Below are 13069 nucleotides of genomic sequence, written 5' to 3' on the forward strand. Positions count from 1 at the left end.
TTATTTCTTACAGTCGCATCGACCATGTCGACAAGAAGCGTGATCAATTGTTAGACTTGTGACTTGACATGGTTGAACGATAGTATCTTACGGGGGAGGATGGGCAGGAAGGGTGGCAATCGAGATCGCTAATGGAAAGATTAATTCGATCTTCTTCTAGTTCGCGTACCTTTCATCTTTTTTACGCTTTCTCTCTCTTTCGCTATCGTCCTTTGCTTCCTCTTGAATTTATCGCTCTTTTCATGGAGAAATTGTTGGAAGGAAGTGTCATAAAAATTTCAGTTTGGTCGATTTAAGGGTCGAGAAGTTACGTTAGTTCAGATAGTAGCATTTTCTTGCTCATTCGGCATTCGGCGCGAGACTTGCGAAATATTCGACAAAGTAGAAGTATCAAGTTTGTCAAAAATTTTCAACCCGCAGCAATTAATTAGTTATTACGTGTAACAAACTCGCGCGAAATTTAATTATCATTATTTTCGTCTTATTAGTATTAAATTGGATCCGTAATGCTCCTCCGCTCGGGTTGCTTCCGCTTATAACGTACATGAAGTTAACGCAATAATTAATAATATATTACACCGCATGCGCACGTAAAGCAACAATTAATTATATCATGTTACCGCTTGTGCGCATAACGATGCCGATATATTACGAACAATCGTTAATTGCCACAACGACAACGGCCAACTTTCTCATTTTTCTCATTATCAGGTATTTGCTTATATTGCTTTATAATTCTTATTTTCTGGATCGAGAAAAGTATCGTGCTTTTTCTGTGTCTCTTTTAAAATACCATGCACAATGGTTGACTGAAAAGTAGCCACATACAGATTAAACACCAATGCTTTGCGCAGAAAGCGAAACAATTCAAGTTGATATAAAGAACGAGTAAATCGGATTCTGAACGAAAAACTAGCTCGCAAACTTATCTATACTTAGCCAATTTAGTTCGCTGATCCTCTCGTTCGCTAGAAAATTGCTTCGTTCTTTGCTATAGCTATACTTTCTCCGGACACCACTTTTCTACTTTAGTACTTCGGTTAATGAATTTTTGCAAAATATGATTGTTTAGTGCATTGTGCGCATCAACAAATTTCCGTGTAAGTTATTATTGTTGGAGAAGAATGGAAAGATTTTTTATTCCTCAACTTATGACTTTTATTACAAATGTAAGATTTTTTTTGGGGTGGGGGGAGGGAGATTTTTATTGTTGTTTTACTAAGCATCGCTAGTAATTTTATAATCTCGAACATCTCTAGATATACGAATTAATCGATTCCAATTTATCCCACTGGCGAAGGAAACTGTCTCTTTTATTGACCGCCTCCGACTACTTCGATCGTCCTTCTTTTATTAGTTTGACATAAAGTACGTCGTTACGCCGTTGATTTTGTCGACTTTTCATCGCGGTGATTGTCGGAATCAGAACGAAATCTGTGCCCCTCTTATCAACAAGCATAAATGAGCCGTATAATGGTGCTCGATTTCATAGATATCCATGAATGGTTGAACGAAGCCCTAAAGGGCGCGCCTCCCGACTTTACGCTGTTGTTCGACGATTCTGATGAGCTTTGGCGGAGCTTTATTATCTAATTTCTACATCTTTAAATAATTTTGCGCTAATACTCGATTATGAGAGTTCAGAGTTCAGTATTTGATTCGGGGGAGAAAAAAAAAAATGCTCGTAAAACTCTGTACGAAAAATTTGTTTATTATTGATTAATTGTTGATTGTCGGGAAATATTTTTAGATTATATTTAATTTCTTTGCTGATTAAAAATGATTTTTTATCACTCATGTCTTAACGCGAAACGGGATTGAAATCCTTTACTACGTGATTTTATATGCAAAAGATCTGTCTTAATAATAAAAAAGAAAAATTGCCAGCGAATCATTATTATTAACTTATATTATACAGTTTTAATTTATGATTATATAATAATTAAAAAATAATAATTTTATTTATTGTTTTTAAGAAATAAATTGAAGGCTCCTATCGACAATAGTTTCGTCATATATCGAATTATCGATACTTGTTTCCGGCCGAAGTTCATTCTCGACCGTTTTATCAAGAGAAGAACGTCACCAAGCAAATACAACTCGTTTGAAGCGATTGTCGACGAAACAAACAAATTCTTATCGACTATTTGATATTTTCGCAATCTCGACTTTGAAGTATAATATAATAATGAATCAATCAAACACGGTACACACGCGCGCATCATAAATACTACGATATAACTTTATTACTTCGCTTTACAATAACGTTGCTTTTAAAACTATCATAATTATAAGTTCAACTATAATTTATTATCCTTATATGCTACTAAACTATTTACAATTCTTAAAACGAAGATGAAGGATATTAACATTTTTTAATTTTTTGATAAAATTTTGTTTTATATTATATGAATTTTATTAGCGATTAGTAGTAGAAATTCGATGGGCACAAATAATATATTCATATTTCTCGTGTTAAAATAAATTATATGTAAATGAAATAATGCAGGCATTATTAACAGCGATATTTGTTTTACATTAGTTTTTACATAGGAAATAAAGTGAAAAACAATCTAATCTTTTTGAATCGTGTAAGAAAAATTTACATAAGTTTCTTCGGAAATCTGCGAGAACGTTTCAAGAGAACGTTGAAAGGATGGAGGCGACTGCTTGGAAACCAAGATTCTAACTCTTATCTCGATGACTCTGAATCGTTTGTTTTTTACACGCGTCTTGGAACGTTTTCACGGCTTTTCGAAATTTGTTCAGCGGAACAAATCACACTCTCGATCACTCGCGACAGAAAGATTTGGACAGGAATTCTATTCAGAAAGGAAAGCCGTTTTGCGATCGCACATGGGGAATCATCAACATATATATACATAGCGGATGCTTTACGGTAGTAAGTAGCTCGCGTACGAAAGCCCTAATTAGCGTACCCGACAAGCAGGTATCTAACTGTAGATTTAAAAGCGTAACACCCACGTTGATCGCCCCCGTGGGTAATGAACTCCGTCGGCGGCAGCCAGGAATGAGTGGCAGAAATGGGGGGGGGAGGGGGAAAGGCGAAGAAGGTGAAGGAGGAGGCGAGACAGCCCGGAGAAAGCTGCGGAAGATGGAACAGTGTTGGAGGGATACGCCGTCGGAAGCGGATCCTGCGATAGGGTTAACGGTATTAAGAAGACGTTGCCAACTGTCGTCGCGTGACCGCTTTAATTGGCGAACGGCTCTTCGTATATACTTACTCGTTGATGGCCCGTCGCGGTTTTCTTCGAGACTGTCCGCGAGACTCGTATTAATTTGGATGAACGTTGAAAATGCTCTCTCGCAAGTTACTCTCTCTTTCTCTCGCTTGAATGCGTAATTACTACGGAAAGAGGATCGTAGAGAGAGGGTGTCTACATCTTTGATTTCGGCGAATTACCCGGCAGCTATTTTACAACTTTGGAAATTTGCCGACCAAGTTTCGCCCGCGTCAACTTTCCGACGAAACGAGTCGGCAAGACATACATATATACACGTCTACGTATACGCTGAAAGTACAAGAAGAGATATATAATTTGTTACAAAAGTAAACATTTGTTTTTCTGCCGTCAACCGACTCGATTTCCGTTGCCGTGGCAAAATTCCCACTGTTCGCGCAGTTTTCGTCACGAGAAAATCTGTTTCGCTCTTGAATTAATTCGCTTTTGAATTAAAACGACATTTCTCGCATGAATTAGCAACGAGTTGTTTCGCTAGGATTGTTCTAGATAATTCGCATAATCTTATCGCTGAATGAATAGCTAGTTGAACGAAACATTATTTTAACATTGTTAAATAAATTGATATTTTACGTGGAATAAATGCAGAAAATTCGATTTTAGATATACAATTAGTTTTGCTATATTTACTAAATATCAATTTATATGCGTGTTATATGCAGACATCGTAATATCATTATTAACATCACGATAATTTGCAGTGTGATAAAACCGAGCAAGTAATAATTAATAATTATTGATTTGAAAATAGCTTTTGAAACTTTGACACGCTGTCAAATTGATATTTGAGAGGCTGTTGCTCGAATATACAGTTCGGATTTGTCTCGCGTGTCACTTTGAGCATCATTCGCACATACGATCGCGATAAACTCTTCACGAAGCGATCAACGTTTCGTTGAAACGCGCGTGCGCGCTTGCCGGAAGAGATTCGTGTCAGGTTTGAATAAAGAAGACGGAGTGTCTCGATCGTGCGGGAAACCTGTCGCACCTGCCGCCGAGGTCAGGGACGATCCTTAATCGAGATAAACTCGAGAAGGCATGCAGGCAGGCAAGCAAGCAGGCAGGCAGGCAGGCAGGCAGGCAAGCAAACTGGTTGGTTCGCCTGCTACTGGAAATCTCCAGCACGATCGACGAGAAGGTCGGCGCACTTGCGAAAGCCCGTGATTTCTCGCGGTGCAGATATTAATTCTTTAATTCTTCAAGAATGTCGATCACGCACAGATAATCCTAGTTGATTATTAACTGTGCGATTAACGATAATCCGTTTCAATATTTCTTCAGCCATGTATGATTTCCAGTTAATTTAAACTCTATTAAAATACATTTCGTATTAATAAACGGATATATTTTACAGATTATAAGATGTATATATTTAAAATACTTTGATACTCAAGAAGAACTCGATTAACGTGATCACGTGATTTGTTTATCCTTAATCAAATAGGTCGCGAATAGCTGTCGTGAATGCGAATGACGTCTTCATCACGAAGAACTCGTTGCCTCGTTAGAAATTCTTACCAACGCCGGTGCGTGTGTAGATATTCATGGATCGCCGAGAGAACTTTAATAAATTCTTTCGGGCAAGTTTGGCGTAAATTTGCTCGGCTGAATTTACGCGATGTAGTAGTAGCAGCAGCAGCAGCATCGTGGATATCGCCGATCGCGAACAAAGTGCGATTATTAATCGATAACGCGGCTCTACCTAGATTCGGCGCGAAAGCGAGATGCGCGAACGTGCCTGTGACAGGAGTGAAGGGGGGAAGGGAGGGGGTATGGGTTAGTTTACATTCTCCTTTGAGCCGTATAACCCCTCGTTCGATTAATGCCATGGCTCTTAATTACGTCGTTTAATCGACGTAATTAATCGCACGGTGCGTTTATCGCGGCGGTGGTCCCTTTGCTCCGTTCGTTCATTTATGCGCGATGTTAACATACCGCTTCCTGTCGTACGAATGATCCTGGTACTGCTGTAAAGTATCGACGTGAGCACCAATTTACGCGGGCTTGCTCTGTGTTATCGGCGATTTTGCGATTGCGCGAGAGATTAATCATTGATGCGAACTGTGAGCGCGTAAACACCTACTTAATTTAAGCAAGAATAATGTTTCGAGTTTATTTTCTACTAATCATTTTACCTCGGTATCTTACATTAGAATCTTGATTTTTTTTGTCGAATATAGTCATGTCACTTAGCTGATATTTCACTTTCACCTATCGATAAAAGACTATACATATTTTGACGATTTTCCATACCACAGATATGCAAATTTTGATATTTACATATTACTTTATATAAATTTATGTAATGTTTAAATGCAAATTTTTACGTAATCTTTTTTTGCTGAAAATGTAACGTAAAATATATCCGCGTGCAATATTCATTATCCTCGATATCGCGAAGCATCGAACTGTTATCGATATATAGATAATCGATTATGATAATATTATTATTATAGCTGTACAGAAAAAATGATTGGAAATTCATGAATGGATGATGATGAAGGCACGTTATACATTCTCGCGAGAGAGAAAGAGAGAGTCAAGTTATTCTTATAGATATAGATAATAAATTATATTGTACACTGTCGGTCATACCTGAATAAAATCGAGAAATGAATCCATTCAAAGTTAACAACTCGCCTGTTGTAGACAAAGTAATCGGATTTATTATTCGATTAAGAATAATTGTTTTTTGGCGATCAGAAGGAGTGAGTAGGAAATTTCTGACGAGTGGAAATGAGCGCACTTTTAAAATTTAAAATATTATTTACTCTTCAGTTCTCTCTGGATAATAATAAGTTTTGTGTTGCAAGATGATATATTTTTTAGGAAATAATTGGAATAATTATCTAAACACATATTTTGTTATAACTTTTTAAAGATTTGTCTTTATAACTAATTGTGTGTGTGTGTTTTTTTTTTTTTTTTATAATTAAATGACGTGACCGTTTTGGAATGATTCTGAAAGTAAACTTACGACATGAGATATGAAAATTGAAAGTCTTGTGAATTTCGCGTTTTTATTTTACGCGATATATCGATATAATGTACATATTTTTATGTCTACATTATACATCTCCATTTTTACATAATATGTTACATAATATTTTACAAAATATGTAAAAGTATTTAAAATAATATACATGACTACAATATTAAAAGAGATAATACTATCCTTGTATATTTATCTCTTAGTTACATTTATAATATACAATATATCTCTCTTTCTTCAAAAATCTCGTATATATATTTATTTCATTGTATATAAATTGGATAAATTTGATAATATTTTGGGCGTATTGGCCGAACATATTACGCATAAAATGATAAATATATTTTTAAACAGATTTCGTACGACATTGTGTATTTAAAAGATGGAACTAAATCTTCCATCACCCGCGTGTTGTTTCACACGCGTGCACGTGTTACGTTTCGACGAACGTCTCGCGAGGTGAATGCCAGGCCTTTGCTGCCGCGACGCTTTCGCTTTCGCTTTCTCCTTCGCGTGCCATCTCGCAGTAACATCTCGGGGCCGATCCTTCTACAGGGGAGAGAAAATTGGGCTACGATTTATAGGAAAGCAATGTCACACATACGCTTTGCGCGTATCGGTAATTTAATAATAGATCGAAGTCTGCTTGTATTACATTGCACCGCATGACGATCGTTACGAATCGGATTCGCGAGCGATTGATGGATCGATTGATAGATGATTTATGTAATGAATATCCGCATCATTATATTCACGTACGTGTAAATTTTATTAAATTTAAAATTAGAATCTTTTTGTCTTTTCATCTTTAGTTTCGAATTGACAGTTATAAGATGTATGAAAACTTTCCGAATCTTTAACTTGTCGAATATCAATTTTTTCATTAAGTACAAACGGACTTTATGATAAGAACGCGGATCATCCGGCGACCCGGAACCCCGATCTCCAAGCTCAATTCCGTTGCGATTTCTAATCAGCAGCCGGAGATGAAAATCGGCCACACGATATCGCGGATCGTCAGGTAGCATCGATTCGATCGTTCGGGCGTTCGTCGAATGATTTAGCCACAAGATCGCCTGAGGACGTCGCTGCCGAGCTTTTCCCTTCTCTCTCCTCTCTCTCTCTCTCTATTCGAATAAAAGTCGACGAGAGAGAAAGAGAGAGAGAGAGAGAGGGGGGGAGAGGGACCAGAGCTCGTAACGAAATTACTTGTTCTGAGACCCGGAGAAACCGGTTCTCAGAGTCGAGACTCTCGCTCGTTTGCCTCGCGTCGTCTGTGTGCGGTTTCCACTCTCGGGCATGAACACACTCACACATACGTATAAATTCTACTGAAACATACCGAGGCATATCAGGATACCTGGTGCGAGATATTAGAATCGGGTACACCGCACGCAATTTTCTGAGTCTCGATGGCAGCGACCTTGTCTCGCGCGCGCCGCGAAAGAAGGCTGCCGCATTGTCTCTCGGTCGCGGATTGAAAAAAAAAAAAAATATATATATATATATATATATATATATAATGACACCTAATAAATTTTTTTTTTTTTCCAAAAATATATATTTGCCTTCTTTTAATGTGAACTTTGATTTGTAAAGAAGAGATCAATTTTTTTAAAATTTTTATTTCTCATCACACGGCACTTGATGGAAATAGATTTTTTTATAAAATTTTTAACGAAGATGTAAAGGTAACTCCATACTTGTATTATTGAAATACAAAAAATTTAAGTCAAAAAATCATTCCGATTAGTCAAGTATCTCGTCGATCAAGTGAAACGTCTACATATCTATCTCTTTAATTCTGTAATAATATTACAATTATTTGTGCAATTAATTTATTAAATTACGTCACATATTTTTCGAAAGTACGTTGCCTTTTATCTCGCAGACGCAACAAACATCTATCGCGACAACAAGAAGCATCTCAGACTGGTCCTTTGTTCGGCTGCGGGATACGCATTACGATTCATTATAACGAAGATAGTGTGCGAGGTAGACTACCTTGGGGATAATGAGCCGATTATATACGGACCGTACGCGCAGCGAGACTGTCTAGATTATAATGAATTCGTCAGGAACGAAGACGGGGAACGAATGAGCGAGCGAGCGAGCGAGCGAACGAATGAAGGAACGAACGATTCTCTCCTTTCCGGATGCTGTTAAATGCTGCTAGTTGATATAGCATCCGATGCATAAGCATAAGTGGAATCTGAGAACGAGAAGTCGAAGGGGAATGTGCTTGGAACGAGTACAATTACATGACTTACCGTTACATATTTATACGAGAAGTGATGTTATGAAAATTATCGTTGGGAAAAAAAAAATTAAAAGATCGCCATAATTCTTTGTTTTCATCGTATCGTCGAAAGTAGAAAATTTAAAAATACATTATTTCAATTTGAGTTGATATAGGAATATTTTTTATGCAACTACTTTTTAATCTCTTTTTCTTTCATATCATTATGATTGCTATAGAAAATCAATTTGAGAAAACGTTTCAAATCGCAAAGAGAAATATATATTTTCCGAAAAGTTTTCTTCTCTTTTTAAACTGCTTTAGTTTGATATACGTTAACACGTTAAAAGACTTTATCCTGTCACATTCGCCAACGCAACGAACTCTTCAATATCGGACGAGGAGGATATGAAAATGAAATGCACTCGCCAATTGTCACCGTTAAATGGATTCGGCGCACGTTTTCGCGAAATGCAGTCTTTGCGTTGAATTCTTTTTTTCGCGTCGTTCGCTGACGCTTTTTCTCGCTTTATGAATATTCCAGTATTGATTGCGGCGATGCCGGGCCATTGTTTCTTACCGGAACGGCCGTTGCTTGTTCGCGATCTCTCTCCTACTCTCGATTCGAGAAACGAGGATTTCCATACGTCGCGACGTGATCTATACTTAATGAAAGATTGAATTGTTTTTATCCATTTAAAAAATTAGATCAGTTAATATAATTATTTATTAATAAATTGTTTATATTCATTAATAAAATTGAGATCCTTAATGAAATCATCTGGCAATTAATGCTCGAGTATCGTTCGTAATAATGATACGAAATGCATAAATTGCAATTTCAGTATTAAAGTAAAAAGTAGCAAACCTAATACATAATTATTGGCGTGAGTGATTATTGTTACTCGAGTACGCGATCGATGTGAGAAAGACGCGGTTGTTCGCGTGTCTTTAAACCGGGATTAACCTTTCGCGAAGTTTTGATGGATCATCTGGCATTACGGATTGCCGCTTAATCCATCAACCAAGTTCAGCAGTTGCGGCAATTATTTTAATGTATCGCATGCGCCTCGACACTCGCGTTCGTCCATGCGCTTGAACTACGTTCGAAATTGCATGTGCGTGTACGCGCGTAGACATATTACACACGTGTGTGTGTGTGTGGTACTAACGTCTGATTTATCGAGAAGTCAAATCAGGTGGATTTAGAAATTCGTAGAATTAGAGTTGCAGGAGCCTTGGCATCGATCAAAATTTTTTTTACATATTCGAAGAAGCGCGTTTCTAAAAAGAAGGATCGTTATGGATATGTTTGTGATAAATTTTTTTTTTATTCTCAGATTTTAAATTCATCTTCGTGGGTCTCGCATGTATGGTACTACAGCCTGCGTATAATCATCCTTCGACATATGGCACTGCGATGAACAAGTAAGTACGCTAAGCTTATTTATTCAAACTACAGAATTTTGCAAAAATTTTTATTTTCTTCGTTGGAGAATTTACTCGACAGTTGGCGAAATTCTATAGCGTTTTATTTCGCATCCGTATCGGCGATTAATCTCACTCGCCGAGGCCTACGCGCTCGCAATCGATCGCCACACGTGAATCCCGATCGCCGAAGCGTCGTACGACGATTAATAAGTCTCCAATCGAATCTCCGCTGCGAACAGAGCTTATTTCCTTTTTTTTTTTTCTTACGGCGACGGCCGTTTCTACAGTTACAATTACGATCGCGATCGTATAAATCACGCTTCGGAGAACCTTCGTGGAGCCTCTGTGCCATTCTTGTCTGCCGGAGGGCGCTCTCTCTTTCTCTCTCACGGTATGACATACAAACATTACGCGAGTGAGTGCGATACTCTATTGCCGTTGTATATATGTACGATCACGCGACATAGTTATCCGCATAGTTATAACCGGGCATTATCATTGTCGAGACAGGTACGTGCCTCTCAAAATGGTTGTACGCACGATCTACTATGAGGCCGCGACGGTCCTTATCTGTACCTACACAGACCATCTAAAGCAATTTTATATATATATATAAAAAAAAAAATAGATACAATTATGCGTAAAACGCTAGAAGCAGTTTTGTATGTTAATTGTGTCAAATGACCAATCAATTGAATACGGGATTGTAGTTAAATACAGTTCGAGAAATCACAGACTGTCGTTCATTCAAGACCTCGTATATCTGGACACCCGGACGGCATCATAAACAAGGAGAAGCGAAACATGGCGAAGTAAAGAAGTGGCAAAGTAAAGAAAGAGAAGAAGCCTTTGTTGAGTCGAGCGTCACGTTATCACCGAGCGATCATCGTCGTTGCGACGACGGGTTACGATGTAACGGCGCTTTAAAGCTCATATCTCTCTCTCTTCCCTGCTCCCTTCCATCGTGTCCTTTTTCTCTCACTTTTTCGCAACGGGTCGTGCGTGTAATCGCGCCGTTGTATGATGCATACGCGAGTGTTTGTGCGATGCATCCTCCTCCGGTCGTTTTGAATAATACCGGAAACCGCGACTCACACGCGGCTTTGCTTGTACGTCAACGAGTCTCGCTGCGTGTCGAGCATAAAGATGATCGCGCTGTCGAAGAAAGTTTCGACGATTATATTATTTATTACTCGAATTGCATTATTTACTGGAAAAGATTGAAGAATGTACATTCTTATAAATATTTAGCGAGAGTGAATATATCGTATATATCTGTGTACATACATACGAATGGTACGTGCGTTGCAATTTTGTGAGTTATCTTTATCGCGCGAAGCATTCCGTCGAATTTACTTCGCTTCTCTATACTCTCCGGAAATCCCGTGTTCCCTCGGGAACTCGAGTATCACAAAAGGAGAAACGTTTACGTAAAGTCCATTTACATAAACATTTCCTCGGTGAGGGAAGAAAAGTGACAGAGAGAGAGAGAGAGAGAGATATATATGGCTTCGCTGCAGATCATTTCTCTCCATCGCTACCGGAAGTCTAAGTTTCCGAAGGGAACGTATATAGCAATCGTAGACGGCACGATAGTTTTGGGTAGGAAGAGTTAATCCATCACCGGATGGAAAATAGCGAAATCTGGCATCGGCGATATGTATCACGGTGATGAGGGAGGGAGGGAGGGAGAGGACGGAGGGCGTAGGGGGTCGCGGAATTGAATACAGCGAAAGGGCGCGCGTCGGCCGATAGAAATTGAAACGTCGCGCGGAAATTGAACGGCAGCACGAGAGGCAAACGAAACCTTTCCACGACCGTGCACTCTGTGCGATTCGGTCGGCCGATCCTGACGCGGAAATGGAAGCGTCGCTTGTAAACTGGAGATCTTATAAATCAGTCCGGCGTTTTTCGCGGCGAAACGACGCCAAGTGGCGCCCGAGAAGGTAAGATAGTATGGTATTTTGCCATTGTCCGATGTGTTTTCTCCTACGTGTATTCGTTATTCGCTGTCACGAAAAGAGAGATTCTCCTTCTTCTTATATATGTTGTACATACAATAGAATGTCTCAAAATAGCTCTTATCACTGTAGATTTTTCTCGAACGAAGACGCCTAAGGATCTGAATGACGATTAAAATCTAAGATCTTTTAGTAGAATATAGAAGCTTGTCTAGTAAACTAACAATAGGTTAAAACGGATGATGATAACATATTTTTTTCATTTTATTTCAAGAGGACTTAATTTTCATAGAACTTTAATTTAATGTTTAGTTAGAAAATAATGGCTTTTGACATAAGAAATAATATTTTAATTGGTCAAAAAAAATATAATAAAAATATGATAAGAATATTCATTAAAATTAGAATATTTTATAAATATATATTATAAATATTAGGATATATATATATATATATATATATAATCGTATTTTTTCAACTTTGTTCTGTAACGATACAGCGCGAAGTAATAAAATCAACGAGCCATAAAATCGTTCGAAAATATTTTCTATCAATGTCAACGATGTCGTATGAACAAAAAATGTTAGCTATCAATTGTAGAAAAATGTTTGAAAAATATTGCGTTTTGTTATCATATTTGTTTAAAAGTAGAAGTTTACGAGTAAAAAATTTTTTTTATTCGTATCTTATAACTTTTTTATATTTTCTATTATTCTTTCTTTAAACATGAAGTTTTAAAAATATGATATCGTGATAAGTTCTAAAAATATGAAATCGTAGTTTTTTTTTCCTACAATTTTCAGAAGTGCAATTTTGAGAAATAATATTTTATATAAATATAAAACTAGGGAAGTTTGTGTCTGTGTGTTTAAAGACAATTTAGCAACAAGGAAAAATGAAAAGGCAATTTTATATTTAGTTAAAAAATTTAATTTTCTTCCTGAAAACCTAGGTTATTTTTATTAATATTTCTATTGGATCGATCAAAGTCTCGATTCGCGTGAGTAATGTAACTTTTTTTTTTTTTTTTTTTGTTATTGCTCTTATCTGTTGGATTCGGCAAGAAGAATATGCGTAATATAGTATATCATTTTGTAGAGTACGTGAATATTTTTATATATAATATATTTCTTTGTCTTCTTGTATTGGGATATTTCGCTTTGCCACGTCGCGTCGCGTGATC

The 13069-nt window shown here is 37.4% G+C and overlaps 1 protein-coding gene across 2 annotated transcripts in view; it reads left to right on the forward strand.

The window, feature by feature from the left end:
• LOC138937472 (uncharacterized) overlaps window positions 1–13069 on the forward strand; it is a 174329-nt gene that overhangs the window by 75007 nt on the left and 86253 nt on the right. For both annotated transcript variants that reach the window (XM_070303789.1, XM_070303790.1), the window contains one exon: window positions 9835–9922. The gene's annotated coding sequence lies outside the window, so the exon portion shown is untranslated. The remainder of the gene's footprint in view (window positions 1–9834; window positions 9923–13069) is intronic.

The sequence above is a fragment of the Polyergus mexicanus genome, unplaced genomic scaffold, assembly GCF_030449975.1.
Source record: "Polyergus mexicanus isolate NDT 795.1 unplaced genomic scaffold, iyPolMexi1.0 SCAF_11, whole genome shotgun sequence".
In the NCBI taxonomy this organism is placed as follows: Eukaryota; Metazoa; Arthropoda; class Insecta; order Hymenoptera; family Formicidae; genus Polyergus; species Polyergus mexicanus.